This window comes from Mauremys mutica, chromosome 16, assembly GCF_020497125.1.
Source record: "Mauremys mutica isolate MM-2020 ecotype Southern chromosome 16, ASM2049712v1, whole genome shotgun sequence".
Lineage (NCBI taxonomy): Eukaryota > Metazoa > Chordata > Testudines > Geoemydidae > Mauremys > Mauremys mutica.
The window spans coordinates 10,658,535-10,672,163 of record NC_059087.1 but is presented as its reverse complement, the minus strand read 5'-3'; the positions used below and the strand labels follow the sequence as shown (position 1 = coordinate 10,672,163).

The 13,629-nt window shown below is 42.4% G+C and overlaps 1 pseudogene; it reads left to right on the top strand.

Annotated features, from left to right (window-relative positions):
• Positions 1 to 7,499: 7,499 nt before the first annotated feature.
• Positions 7,500 to 8,840, top strand: LOC123351120 (annotated as a pseudogene).
• The last annotated feature ends 4,789 nt before the right edge of the window (positions 8,841 to 13,629 follow it).

The following is a 13,629-nucleotide window of genomic DNA, read 5'->3' as shown; positions in this document are numbered from 1 at the left end:
TGCAATGAATTTGATTTAAGAGAGCAAGGAGCCACTGGCAAGACCAACGCCTCTTACCCAGAGGATCAAATGCACTTTTATATCATCCTTAAACCAGAAATATTTATGATTTTTTTAAGTGTGAAGAAAAGCTTACATTTAATGCAAATTGGAGACAGATGGCACACAATACAATTTGGAAGTACTGACAATAGGATAGGTGACAAATCCAAAGGACTATGTGTACATTACTATTCGCACAGCACACGCTGCATTCAAAGAACACTTTGGATATTGCACACAGATGTTAGAGACTTTCACAGCTAAGATTTAAAGGTGGGGTACCAAGGTGATGAGTAGGGTATAAGAATCTGAAGAGAACAGAGTAAATTCTGCTAGGAGTTGCATTGGTCCCTCACAATTATATTTGATTTCTCAGGGTTTGTACGGTATTTAGGTGCTAGACTTTTCAACTCTCTAAACTCTAAGATTCTTTGCTTAGGCTAACATTTTCAAAGAAGCCTAAGGGAGTTAGGCATCCAAATTATATTGACATTCAAAAATTCCAGCCCAATTTATTTCCTAAAGCACATATGACGAACATGTGAGATGCTGTGAAAAATTTAAAAATTAATACTAGACACAAAACCGTACATGAGTGGAGGGTGAGTATTTTTGGGAAGGACTGAAAGAGGAAATTGCAACTTTAAAGTCAAATAGGAAAAACTTCATTGCCTTCATTTGATATTAGCCCAAACTTTCCCTTTACACCTGTAAACAAAGGTGTGTTGTAGAGGTTAAATTATATTTGAGCCCAGCTCTGCTTGGTATTTATGCTGTCTTAAAATCCTCTCCCCAAAACTCTTTTGATCTGTTTCTGCCTCCTTATGCACAGTAATACGTTAGTCCTCAAGTAGTCCCATGGACATGGAGGGCGCTAGTCACAGAGGAAGGTAACATGCAATGTTAATAAGGATATGAACCTAGTGTAACATCCAAATCCTGCTCTCCTTGAAGTCAACAGGAATTTTACTCTTGAGAACAGGCCTGAATCCTGTAATGAAGCTACTCACATGAATGAGGGCTAAAGGACCAGGCCTATTGACTCCGGTGAATTTTTACCACTAAGCTTCATTCAAAGTTCAGCATGGCAATGTAATGGATTACCAAGGAGTTTCGGGTGTCTCTTCAGGAACAGCAGCAGGGAATGATAAATACCATGTCAATTCATTTTATACAACCTCCGTCATTCAAAACTTACATGGAGAATGTATATATATATATTCAGTTATTAGATACTTCAACCACAGCCACATGAAATAAAGTTATAGGGCTTGGTTTTTAAATGTGGGAGTCTCACATTAGGAGCTTAAACCCATGTTTTGATGCCTGTTTGGACACTTATACATTTACATTTTGTGCCACTGAAGAGTCAGTTCTTCCCACAGTTACCACATGCAAGTGGAGGGAAATGCTGAACAGTCTCGGGAACCACTATGTGGGGATGGTAAGTACATATTTATTTTTCAAGGGTGCCTGAAATCTGTCCTTTTGCAGGGGGCTTGCACAAGGCTCTCTGTGCTGCAGAAGCCCCACAACATCCCCATGCAAGAAGGATACTGCCATGCCTATTAATATTCCCAGCAGGAATCATTCCTATGGGCCTTGGTAAGCATTTTGACCACAGAAGCACAGAGGTTATATGCAAATACACTAGGCCAAATTTGTGTGTGTGTCTGTGTGTGTGTGTAAAATGAGACTGCTTACAAAAAAAGTACATGCACCCACCAAATTCCATGTTGGCTTCTGCAAAGGGTACTTGGTATGAAAAAGGTTAATCTGCATGTGACCACTGAGATGTTTCTGTGTGACTTGCATGTTTGCAGGTGTACCAGTTGCATCCACTTTGCAATCTTGCCTGGAAAATGTGCCTAACTGGCTATTTTCCACTCAGATTAGAACATCTGGCCACCCAGTTTGAGGAGGGCGCAGTAACTAGCCGCTTGAATGTTTGAGTTGCATAACTGCCACTTATTAATTTACCCAGCTTCCTATTTATTTACTACATAAAAAAGAAACGATCAAGTTGTCTTTCTTAGATGTAGTCTGAGTCACAACAAAATGGGAAATACTTTAGGGACGAGATTTCATGCATTTTTATTAATGCGAAAAATTAGCCTACCTCCAGGGGAAACAAACTGCCAGATTTTGTGCAAGTCAGAATTTCAACAGGAGAAAGAGAGGGATGAGCCCTGGAGGATGGGCTGGAAGGGGAAGTGTGCCTGCTAGATGCCCTTAAGACATCAGCGAGGGTAGCAGTTCACCATCCCAAAGACAAGTATTCTGAGCTTAGACCTTGTGTGCATTTTAACCCGCACAAAAGAATAGGCCATAATGGAAATTATAGCCTGTAATCTTGACTTTAATTAGATTATAATAGAATAATTCCTTGACTGTAACTATCAACACTTTAGCCAGTGAAATATACACTGTCCATGGTGCACACATGAATGGCTTTAGATATGATTGGGAGCATTGACTACGGCTGGAGAGCAGACTATGGTCCATGTAACACTAGTATTAGTTCCCTAATATTTGTTGCCTTAATATACAAGTAGGGCACGTCCTGTAAAGCCGAGGTTTTTAAGTGACTGGTACAATACAAATGTTTCTGCCACAGCTTTGCTGTCTGTGTCACCTTGGGCAAGCCCCTTAACGGCTCTGTGCCTCAGTTCCCCCACCTGTGAAACAGGGATGATGACATTGAGCAGCCTTTCTAAAGTCCTTGGAGACTTACAGCTGAAACACACTATATTTATGTAAGCATTATCTAGTATCTTTCTAAATTAATAAAAACCGAGTAAATAAATAAATTTGCTCAATTAATGTGGGAGTAGCAGAGCCAGGCCTGAGTGAGGGGCGATTGTCGGCTGTCAGCATGGATTGAGCCAGGAACGCTGCAGCAGGGAATGGGCAGGGCAATGCAGAGGCCAGAGCCATTGGGAGCCCAGGGCAGAGCCTTGAGCTGGGGGATGTTGGGAATCAAGTACAGGGGCCGCCTAGACAGTGGAGCCCCTCGCTGGGCACAGGTACAGGTAGAAACCAGGCACAGGTAGGAGGGAGGTGGGGATGGGACTGGCTCTGCAGGGAATCATCCCATTCCCCTGGGCCTCCCCCAGCTCCCTCTGGGGCCTGCCACTGCCTGCGTTCTGACATTTCTCTTTTTAGGACTCAAGCACTGATTTAAACAGACTTTATTAGGCTTCAGAGTCAACACCACCTGTTGAAATAAATCAGAGTATAGTTCACACCTCTTAGAGCTATTGATTCAAGCCATCTGCAAATAGCATTGCATGGGTTTATATCCAGTTCTTTCTGAAGGACCCAGGTGACAGAACCACTGTGATCTCGCCCCAGTTTTAGGCCTGGTTGTCAGTAGCAGACTCACCCAGGCCCAGAGTGGGTTGGTCAGCACTTAGTTACTCAAGAAGTTCCATGGGGTCATTTGCACAAATCTGCATTCCCCACCATAAGGGCTGGATGGTAAGGCCCATAAATCACTATCAATCCTGGTGCAAAGGGTTTGTAAACAGGCCATCTCCCCCACAAAAATCCTTTGCTACCACAATGGTTCAGCTCCAGTGGTGACAGTGAAGTGTAGACAGGGCTCCAGGGCGTCACCAACATTTTAAGTGACCTGTCATCTAAGCCTGCTCAGATAAGGTCTAGAAACGGTTGTTAAAATGGAGGATCTTGCCTACACTCACTCCCATGGTTACTAGCACTGAAGCTGCACCCACAGAAAGCTTTGGGAAAAGAAGTCCAGTGCAGGGAAAGCCAAGAAGAGGTAGGTATCAGTTTAGGGGGAGGCAGCAGATAAACAGGATTAGGGGATGTGTGAACATGTTCAGCCTTTTATTTTCTGGCCCCAAAGGCCTTGACTGAGGCATCAGTCTTAGAAAAAAATCAGGCAAGTGTCAGTTTCATTAGCTGGATGTGGACTTTAATGGGGTCTTTCTTCACCTTCTCATAAAATAACGATGTTCATGCAGCAGCCTCCCAAAAACGTTCCATCAGATCCTTACCAAGAAGTGTCAAGAACCTTATACTTTTACTGAAGTACCTGCAATGCTTCAGCATGCCACCACCGATGCCACTCAAATTGGCCTGGCTATCCCTCCGTTACAGCGTGTGGCCAAGCCAAATTTGAGTGAGTGGCATCATGACCTGGTGCATGCAAATTGGAGACAGATGGCACACAATACAATTTGGAAGTACTCAGAGGGGCAGCCAGGCCAAATGGGCCACCTTACTCAGCTGCCTACCTTGCCTATAGCTAGAGCAGCCTCTGACTCTCTCCTGTAAATGTACCAATTCTAGTGCAATACCTGAGAGTGAGAGCTTTGAGCAAGATTTTTCAGAAGTGACTACGTGATGTAGGGTGCCGCAGCTGCTGGGTACCCAACTTGAGGTTCCAAGAGTCTGATTTTCAAGTTGTCCTGTGCATCCACCCTCTGAAAAATCAGGGTGTCTCCATCTGTGGGTGTCCAAATTGAGACATCTTGAAGGGGGGCTGAAGGGGGCCTTCTCTGGACATTTAATGAAAACGTGTCATCTGAAGAAAGCAAACACAAAAGGAGGTGTGAACACGGCCCAAGGAAATTCAATTTGAAATGTAAGCAAATACTTGCATGAAATTGTTTGCAGTATTTTTCTAGCTTTAATAACAGGCTTCCTCCGCAGACCTGTTACAGCTTGTTTTAAACTAAGATTTTAAGCTGTAACGGGCAGTAACTGTCCTTTTCTAGAAGTCTGTAGAGTGCTCAATGAATTAGAGTAGCAGCGAGAGAGACCCTAATTAGCTCAGGACTCCACTGCAAGTCAATAATAATAAATAACATTTGGAACAACTAATCTAAAAATCATCCTACCTCCTTTTATTCCCGCTTTTACATTTATGCATAAGGTGCAAGGAGTCCTATTATTTTCACACACATTGAGCGTGTACAGAAGAAAAGTTCTCTATTTTGAATATAGTCCACAATATGAATTACATGTTATTAATATAGATGGAGTGATTAACTTAAGATAGAGTGTCAGAGCTAATACATTTCAAAGGTGTTTGATACCTTGTTACTTCAATTCTTCATTTGCTGGAGTTCAGCCTTTGAAATTCTTATGCGCATCTGTTGAAAGTTGCATTTTGACAAGTGACAGCTACTTCAAAGTGCTGTGCCCAGGATAAATAGCTAATCTAGGTGAACCTCTGGCCTTTTAGCCTGAGCTCGACCATTATTTTAACATGTGATACCAATTATTGGCCTGTGAAGCGAGAGCTGTACATATGTATAACCATATTATTACTGGATTTTCTGGCAGCCATAATCCAGGTGACCAATTAAGAAAAATGTCTTCCAGCACTTCCTTAAAACCCCTTGCATGATTGTTAAGGTGGACTGAAACTCAAAACAAAACTTTCCTGAAAAAGCTTTGTTTTGACATTATGAACGAAGGAAAGACAAATTTCTCCCATTCAGGTTAGTCTTGCACACTGTTCTACGGCTCCAAATCAAAGTTGCCTGTCTTTTCAATGCAAACAGTGCCCCCTGGTGCATCCATCATGTCTAAAAGAATCACTCCACAGGGAAAAATCTAAGGTACAACAGAACACAAGCAGGTTGTGTGTCTGTTCTTTTTGTTTTTAATTACATCTGCTGTTCAGGAGTGGTATGAGGGCACCAAATCCCATCCGTGTGGCACAAAATGATTTATTCATGTCACTCTGTTCATGATGGATTATTTGGTCATAACAAAGTTAATCCACATCTAATGAATGGAAGATACCATCTCTTTCCAGCACTGGTCAGTCGTGGATGCAATACAATTAGCAGAGGTGCTTTAATTATCTGGCTTATCATGCAGGAAATTCTTCCTTTGTATAATTACTGCTTGTCAACAGTCCTCTAAACTAATGAGACCAACATACTAACCTGTTTCACATTATATGTAAAAGAAAGACAGCAACAGCAAAACAAAACAGAACCTCATAGAAGTATAAAATTTAAAAAATTGCTTTGGGAACTGTTTTCACTGCTACCATTAACTGTGATAAATTGTCTCCCATGCACCTTAGTAGTATTAGTTAATAAATTGTAATTTAGCCAACAGTATGAACTACTAGAAGTTATTCCTTCCTGGAGATACTTCTCTATCAAAAAACAGAAGGTGACACATGATAGATTTGTAATTATACTTGAAATACAGCTTTCTTCCTACAAAGTACCCATCGCAGGAATGCTTATCCTCCCACATGATAGGAGAATTGGGCTGAGTGTTTTCAAATGACCCTAAGGGAATTAAGGGCCAGATGTTAAAAAGGATTTAGACACCGAAAGGTGCATCTAATCACCTAGGGGGGTTTCAGAAATGCATGAACATGCCCCTGAGGTCAATAGGAGTTAAGTGTGTAGACAGTTTTGAAAAAAAAAATCACACTAGGCACCTATCTGCATCTTTAGGTACCTAAATACCTTTAAAAATCTGCCCCCAGGAGTGTAACTCCTATAGGCTCCTTTGAAAATCCCAACCAGGAGCTCTTCAATGATCTGAAACTCAAAAAAAAAAAAGAGTCCCATAAAAAGTGGAAGGAAGGTCAAATTAAAAAGTAGGAAAAAAATTAGAAAGGCCAAAGCAAAAAATGAGATTAAACTAGCTAGAGATATAAAGAGTAACAAGAAACATTCTACAAATACATTAGAAGCAAGAGGAAGACCAAGGACAGGGTAGGCCCATTCCTTGCAAAGCTGGAGTACCTCTCCAGGGCACAAGCCTGGGTAGATGATATGGAGGCCCTGAGTTGCCCATGCATCAGGACCCCCCTCCATCTCTCAGTGTCACCAGTAAAATCCAGAGGAGAGGAAGAACCAATACATCTGTTACCTGGTTTGCTGGAGGAGCTGCTGGAAAGATACTAAAATATTAGTACCTGACTACCCGGCTCCACTCTGGATTTTCTGTCTGAATTTACTCTCATAGCCTTACATTCTCCCAAATTCACCCACAAGCTCTTTGGCTTTTCTGTCAGGGGTTGCTCCCTTAGAATATGTCCTCTCGGGCTACCCACAAGGCAGTGCGTTTGATGAACCGCAGGTAATACCATCTACAGGCAGTCCTCAACTTTACGACGTTCGAATTATGACAAGCGGCAATTATGCCGTTTATAAATAGACACCCTATTTCAACTTTCCGACACCAATTTCGACTTTACAATGCTTGAGCTGACACAACGCCACACCAGCAAACAAGTTCATACATGCATCGACATTCTGTGCCGCCGATCTCCCTGACTCAAGACATTCAGTAGCTGTTCCAATGCCATTTTTACATGTTGATTCTTTGTGCTTCCAAACTTTTTCTTAAAAGTTAGTGTTTCTTTGCCCATAATAATGGCAGAAAAGTGAAAATCTGGTGCAAGTGATACTTCTTCTAAGAAACATAGAACAATTATTATGGAAACAAAAATGGAAATATTTAAGAGGTCCAAGAAAGGTGAGAATCCAACTGAAATTGGTAAAGCTTCGGATTTCCCCCGAACGACTATCATGACCATCCTGAAAGACAACGTACGAATTCAGGAACACGTTAAGGGCTCAGCTCCTATGCAAGCAACTGTGATAACTAAGCAGCATGTTGGACATATTGCTCAGGTTGACAAACTGTTAATTGTTTGGCTGGAGGATCAAAATCAATGCCGTGCTCCTGTAAGTTTAGGCATAATTCAGGAAAAGGCTAGGAGTCTTTATGATGATCTAAAGAAACCACTGCGGGAGAGTTCTAATGCTGAGCCTTTTAATGAACGTAGGGGGTGGTTTACGCTTTTTAAAGCCAGGGCCAATATGCATAACATCAAGGTCTCAGGTGAAGCTGCCAGTGCTGATGAGGAGGCAGCTCGTGTTTTTCCCAAGACATTGGCTGAGATCATTAAAGAGGGTGGGGATTGTGCTCAGCAAGTTTTTAATGTTGATGAAACTGGGCTCTTTGGGGGAAAAAATGCCGCTGAGAACCTAAATTGCCAAAGAGGAGAAATCCATGCCAGGGTACAAAGCTGCTAGAGATAGGCTCACTCTTCTGCTCGATGCAAATGCTGCAGGTGACTTTAAACTTAAACCTTTGCTTGTGTACCTTTCTGAAAACCTCAGGGCTCTCAGGGGATATTCCAAGGCATTTCTCCCAGTGATATGGAAATCCAATCATAAGGTGTGGGTCAATAGGAACATTTTCAAGGATTGGTTTAATCATAGTTTGTGCCAAGTGTCAGGGATTATTGCAGCAAAAACAGTCTTACATTTAAAGCGTTGTTAACCCTCGACAATGCTCCTGGTTGTCCAACCATCCTTGATGACATGCATCCTGATATCAAAGTGGTGTTTCTGCTCTCCAACACCACCTCACTGTTGCAACCCATGGACCACAGAGTAACTGCATCCTTCAAGGCCTACTGTCTTAGGAGCACATTTGCCCATGCCATCAGGGCAACTGAGAAGGAAGGTGGACCAACACTGAAGGAATTCTGGAAGGACTTCAACATTTACCATGCAGTTAAGAGCATCGGTGAGGCATGGAATGAAGTCAAACAATCAAATTTGAATGGTGTTTGGAGAAAATTGTGTCCTGATTTTGTGTCTGACTTCCAAGGCTTTACAGACATTGTTGAGTAGGTGAGCAGCACTGTTGCTGAAATGGGAAAAGACATTACACCAAAGGATGTTAATGAGTTGCTGGCATCACATTCTGAAGAATTAACTTATCAGGACCTCATTGATTTGGAACAGCAAAGTCTTGATAACAAAAGTGTTGGCTGAGACACTTCAACATTTGGAAGCTGCCATGTCTGTTTGAGGAACATGACCCCAACACTGAATGCAGTGCATCTGTGAATATGGACATATACAACATGTACAGCTGCTACAGAGAAATTTATAAGGAAAAGAGGAGAATATCTGTCCAAACTTCCTTGGACACTCTCTTTAAGTCCTTCCAAATCACCTCATAAACCCCTGAATCCCTCACCTAATTAGACCCACCCATGAGCTCAGAAGAAGGTGTCCCATCTCCTTCTTCATTCCTTCAGTAGGTTTCTTAACCTACAAATCAAATGACAAGATCAGCAATGCCCAGGATACAATTGGGTCATAAGTCTGAGGACTGCCTGTACTATGTTTCTTTATGTATGTTTAGCTTATTATGTGATTTTTTTTATGTCAACATGATTGCTATTTACAAATATAGCATTGATGTAGCTATATTACTTGTGTACAATTGATGAATACAACAATCTGGGTTATTTTGGTGAAAATAGTGTATTGGGCCTTGGTTGAGGAACCAATCACCCAGTTATAACATTGGTTCTTATGGGAAAATCGGTTCTGAGTTACTACGTTTCGACTTAAGATGCGATTTTCAGGAACCAGTTGTGTCGTAAGTCCGAGGACTGCCTGCACTCTCATTACAGTAGCAGGCATAGCCTGTCCTGACTGTACATTCTGAGCTGTATTAGCAGGAGTGTGGTGAGCAAGACACGAGAAGTAATTCTTCCACTTTCCTCCACGCTGATTAGGCCTCAACTGGAGTATTGCGTCCAGTTCTGGGAGCCACATTTCAGGAAAGATGTGGACAAACTGGAGAAAGTCCAGAGAAGAGCGACAGAAGTTATTAAAGGTCTAGAAAACATGACCCATCAAGAAAATTTGAAAAAATTGGATGTGTTTAGTCTGGAGAGGAGAAAAGAAGACTGAGGTTGTTACAAGGAGGAAGGAGAAAAAATGTTCTGCTTAACTCTGAGGGATAGAACAAGAAACAATGAGCTTAAATTGCAGCAAGGGCGGTTTAGGTTGGACATTAGGAAAAACTTCCTAACTGTCAGGGTAGTTAAGCACTGGAATAAATTGCCTAGGGAAGTTGTGGAATCTGCATTATTGGAGATTTTTAAGAACAGGTTAGACAAACACCTGTCAGGGATGGTCTAGATAATATTTAGTCCTGCCATGAGTGCAGGGGACTGGACTAGATGACCTCTCAAGGGCCCTTCCAGTCTTATAGTTCTATGATCTACTTAAGCAAATCTGAGCAAACATGTACAGAAAGCATAACTAGTTTCAATAATGTTAGTATGAGTAAAGTGTGAAGATATGACATTGAGTTGATACATCATTAGTCCTGACGATACCAGTGTAAATGCCTCCCCTGAGTGTTTTAATATACTGTAGTGGTTGGGTTAGTATGCATGTGTAGCACTGCCCTCATTGGGTAGTAATCAGAAATGCTCAGCTAGGTATATCCCTACAGTGCTAAAAGCTAATGGAGGTTCTCTGTTAGCTCAGTGGGAAGGGACCTGTAATTTCAGAGTAGAAAGAACAGAGTTCTATTTCCTACTGCAAAACTCTAAATAGCAACTGTATGCAGTATAGTAACAAATGAGAAGTCTGAATTATTCACATTATTCTTTTGAAATAACTGCTCCATGTTCTTGCAGATTTTGGAACCTTGGGTCACAAAAAGTACATCCCCAATTTTGCATTGGGGTTGAGGCTTCCCATCTGCTACTGTAAGAAAAAGAAATTTCTTTGCAATGACACCAGGGGGAAAAATGATTGCTTTTCTGAGAGCTAACTGTCCATGCTGAGCTTTCAGTAAGTGCAACAGAATCAGCTGAGCAGCAAAGGATGCAGATCAGAGACCATCAAAGAGGATCAGAAACAGACACAGAGCCAAGTTGTGCCTTGATTTATATCCTGTTTGAAGTCAATGGGCTTTCTTGGGTTGTAAAGCAGAGAATTTAACCTAACAAACTCTGAAGAAATGGACACATATCCCATAATGTTCTTAGAAAACAAGAGGAAATAGCAAGCAAGCCTGTAACCCTTGCCATGCTTCCCTGTTAGTAAAGAAACACCCAAGTCTGTGGTTAAAAGAGAAAGTCTTTCTATTTCCTGAAGCAATGAGTTTTATTTAGTAATCTCAGTATCTCAATAGAATAAGGCATAAGCTCCCCCCACACCAACCTCTTCTACCTTGGCTGTCAGGGCCAAATACTTCCTTGACAGTCTTTTCTAGCAGCAGTTATAAGAAAAGAAACATAACAAAGCCCAAAGCACAGCAGGCTCACCTCTCCCAGCTCTGTAGATCCCTGGTTAATCTCTGTCAGGGTATGTCTACACTACCCACCGGATTGGCGGGCAGCGATCGATTCAGCGGGGATTGATTTATCGCGTCTAGACTAGACGCGGTAAATCGACCCATCGACTCCTGTACTCCAGAGCCGCGAGAGGAGCAGGCAGAGTCGACGGGGGAGCGGCAGCAGACGACTCACTGGGGTGAAGACACCACAGTAAGTTGATCTAAGTATGTCGACTTCAGCTACGTTATTCATGTAGCTGAAGTTGCGTAACTTAGATCGATCCCCCCACCCTAGTGTAGACCAGGGCTGTGTTTCCAAGGCCACACCCCCTCAGCAAATTAAATAATATCTAATTGGCAACTTAACAAGGCCCACCTGCCAAACAAGCCGGATTGTTTAACCCCAGACTGGTCCTGGATAAGCCTCAGTAGTAGAGGCAGGTGCAGCAGGGCATTTTGCACAGTAACGACGTGGGACACAGGCCTAGATCCTCAAAGGTAGTCAGGCTTCTAACTTCCATTGAAATCACCTGGACCATGGTGTCATTGCCCCAGGAGCATTACTCCGCTGAATGACAGCTCACACAATTGATGTCAGAACAGACCAACTGTATCTGAAGCCATTTCAGTCTGATAACATTGAAAGCAGCATAAAGGAGAAGTCCTCATGTGGGAACTTTGATCCTCCCCGACCTCGCTACCATCTCAAATATCCTTTTCCTCATTATGTTCACAGGCTGACTTAGTGCTTCGGCGTGATGTTGGGGATGGATTTTCTTTTTTCCCCCTCCTATTCACACAGTAGAAGCTGCCTAAGGAACTGATAAAAATGTGCCCGTGCTCTGCCCTCAGCCATGTGCAAATAACACATGGAAGCTGAGTATGAAGGTGAAGAATTTACTGAATGGTTTGTGTTCACATAGCCACAGGAAGTAGCCATAGAAAACCCAGACAAACTAGGATTGTTGTGATCAAGAGGTGTAATTAATGAATGGTATAACACAGGTAAATCAGGCACTTCTAATAATACCAAATGCATACATAGTGCTTTGTCATCCATAGATCTCAGAGCACTTTACAAAGAAGATCAATATCACTATCTCAAACATAGGGAAACTGAGGCACTGAGAGAGCAAGAAACTTGCCCAAGTTACCCAGCAGTCCTGCAACAGAATGGGATTAGAGCCCATGTGTAGCGGTGCCATCTCCCAGCCCCTCCACAAACTCAGTCGGAGACCGCTCCAAAGTACATGCACCAGTTCTCTTTTATTGTTGGTGCCTATCCCCACCACCACCTACTATTTACATATCTTACAGACCAGCACCCTGAGAAACTGCTAGCTTCTCCTCCCAGCAGGAATCTAGAGCTCCTTGCTCCTCCCTTTCCTGTCTCCACCCCTCTGCTTCCTCCCAGCCAGCTTTATATAGCAGGCTGGCCACTCAGGCCCGCAGGTGCATCCCCTCAGGTGATTAGGGCATGGCCTCCCCTGCCAGTCCTAACTAATCCCCCTTTTAAGTGGAGCGGGGCTAACAGGGGCCTGGGTTGGATCTCCTAGCTAGCACCCTGTTACACCATGTCTTCTGAGTCCCAGTCCAGTGCTCTCTCTCCACTAGGCTATGCTCTTTCATGATATGAGAACAAGGGACATTGAATATAATTGAACGGCAGCACATTTAAAACTGAACAAGGAAATACCTTCATTCTCTCTCCCTCTTTCACACACAGAACACAATTGACTTGTGGAACTCATTGACACAAGAGATCATTGAGGGCACAAGATTAGCAGAGTTAGAAAAGGAACTGGAAATGTATATGGCTCATGAGAACATTCACATTTACAATAGCAAGGTTTAAATAAATAAATCCAAGAGTTTTGGAAGGGATATAAACCCTCATGCTTCAGGATAGAAGCCACCCTTTAATTAATGAAGTGGGTATTCACCCACGAAAGCTCATGCTGCAAAACATCTGTTAGTCTATAAGGTGCCACAGGATTCTTTGCTGCTTCTACAGAACCAGACTAACACGGCTACCTCTCTGATACCTTTAATTAATGAAAGTTAGGAAGAAATGTTCCCTATTGGCAGATTAGCGAACTGCAGTGTTTCTTGCACCTCCCTTTGGAACCAAGACAACATACTGGGTTAGAGGGACTCCAGAAAAAGTTTCATTAAAAATAAGCAAGAAAAAAAAATAATTCCCTGGCCTTTCAATAGTTTATCTAAATTACAAATATAACTTTTAATCAAATCACTAACCAACTGCATTAATGCAAACCCAGTTGCTACAGCTGTTTTTAAGACTATGAAACCTGTGAGAGCTTTTGCCACTTTGTTACCTACTTTTGTTACAGTGCTTACTGAATACACTGAATTTATTGTAAAGCCAATAGATGGCATAGTCATCTATTATTATGGAATATGTCTATTGCAGTAACAGGGGCCCAGAGGTCTTAGGGCACTAGGTGCTATGCA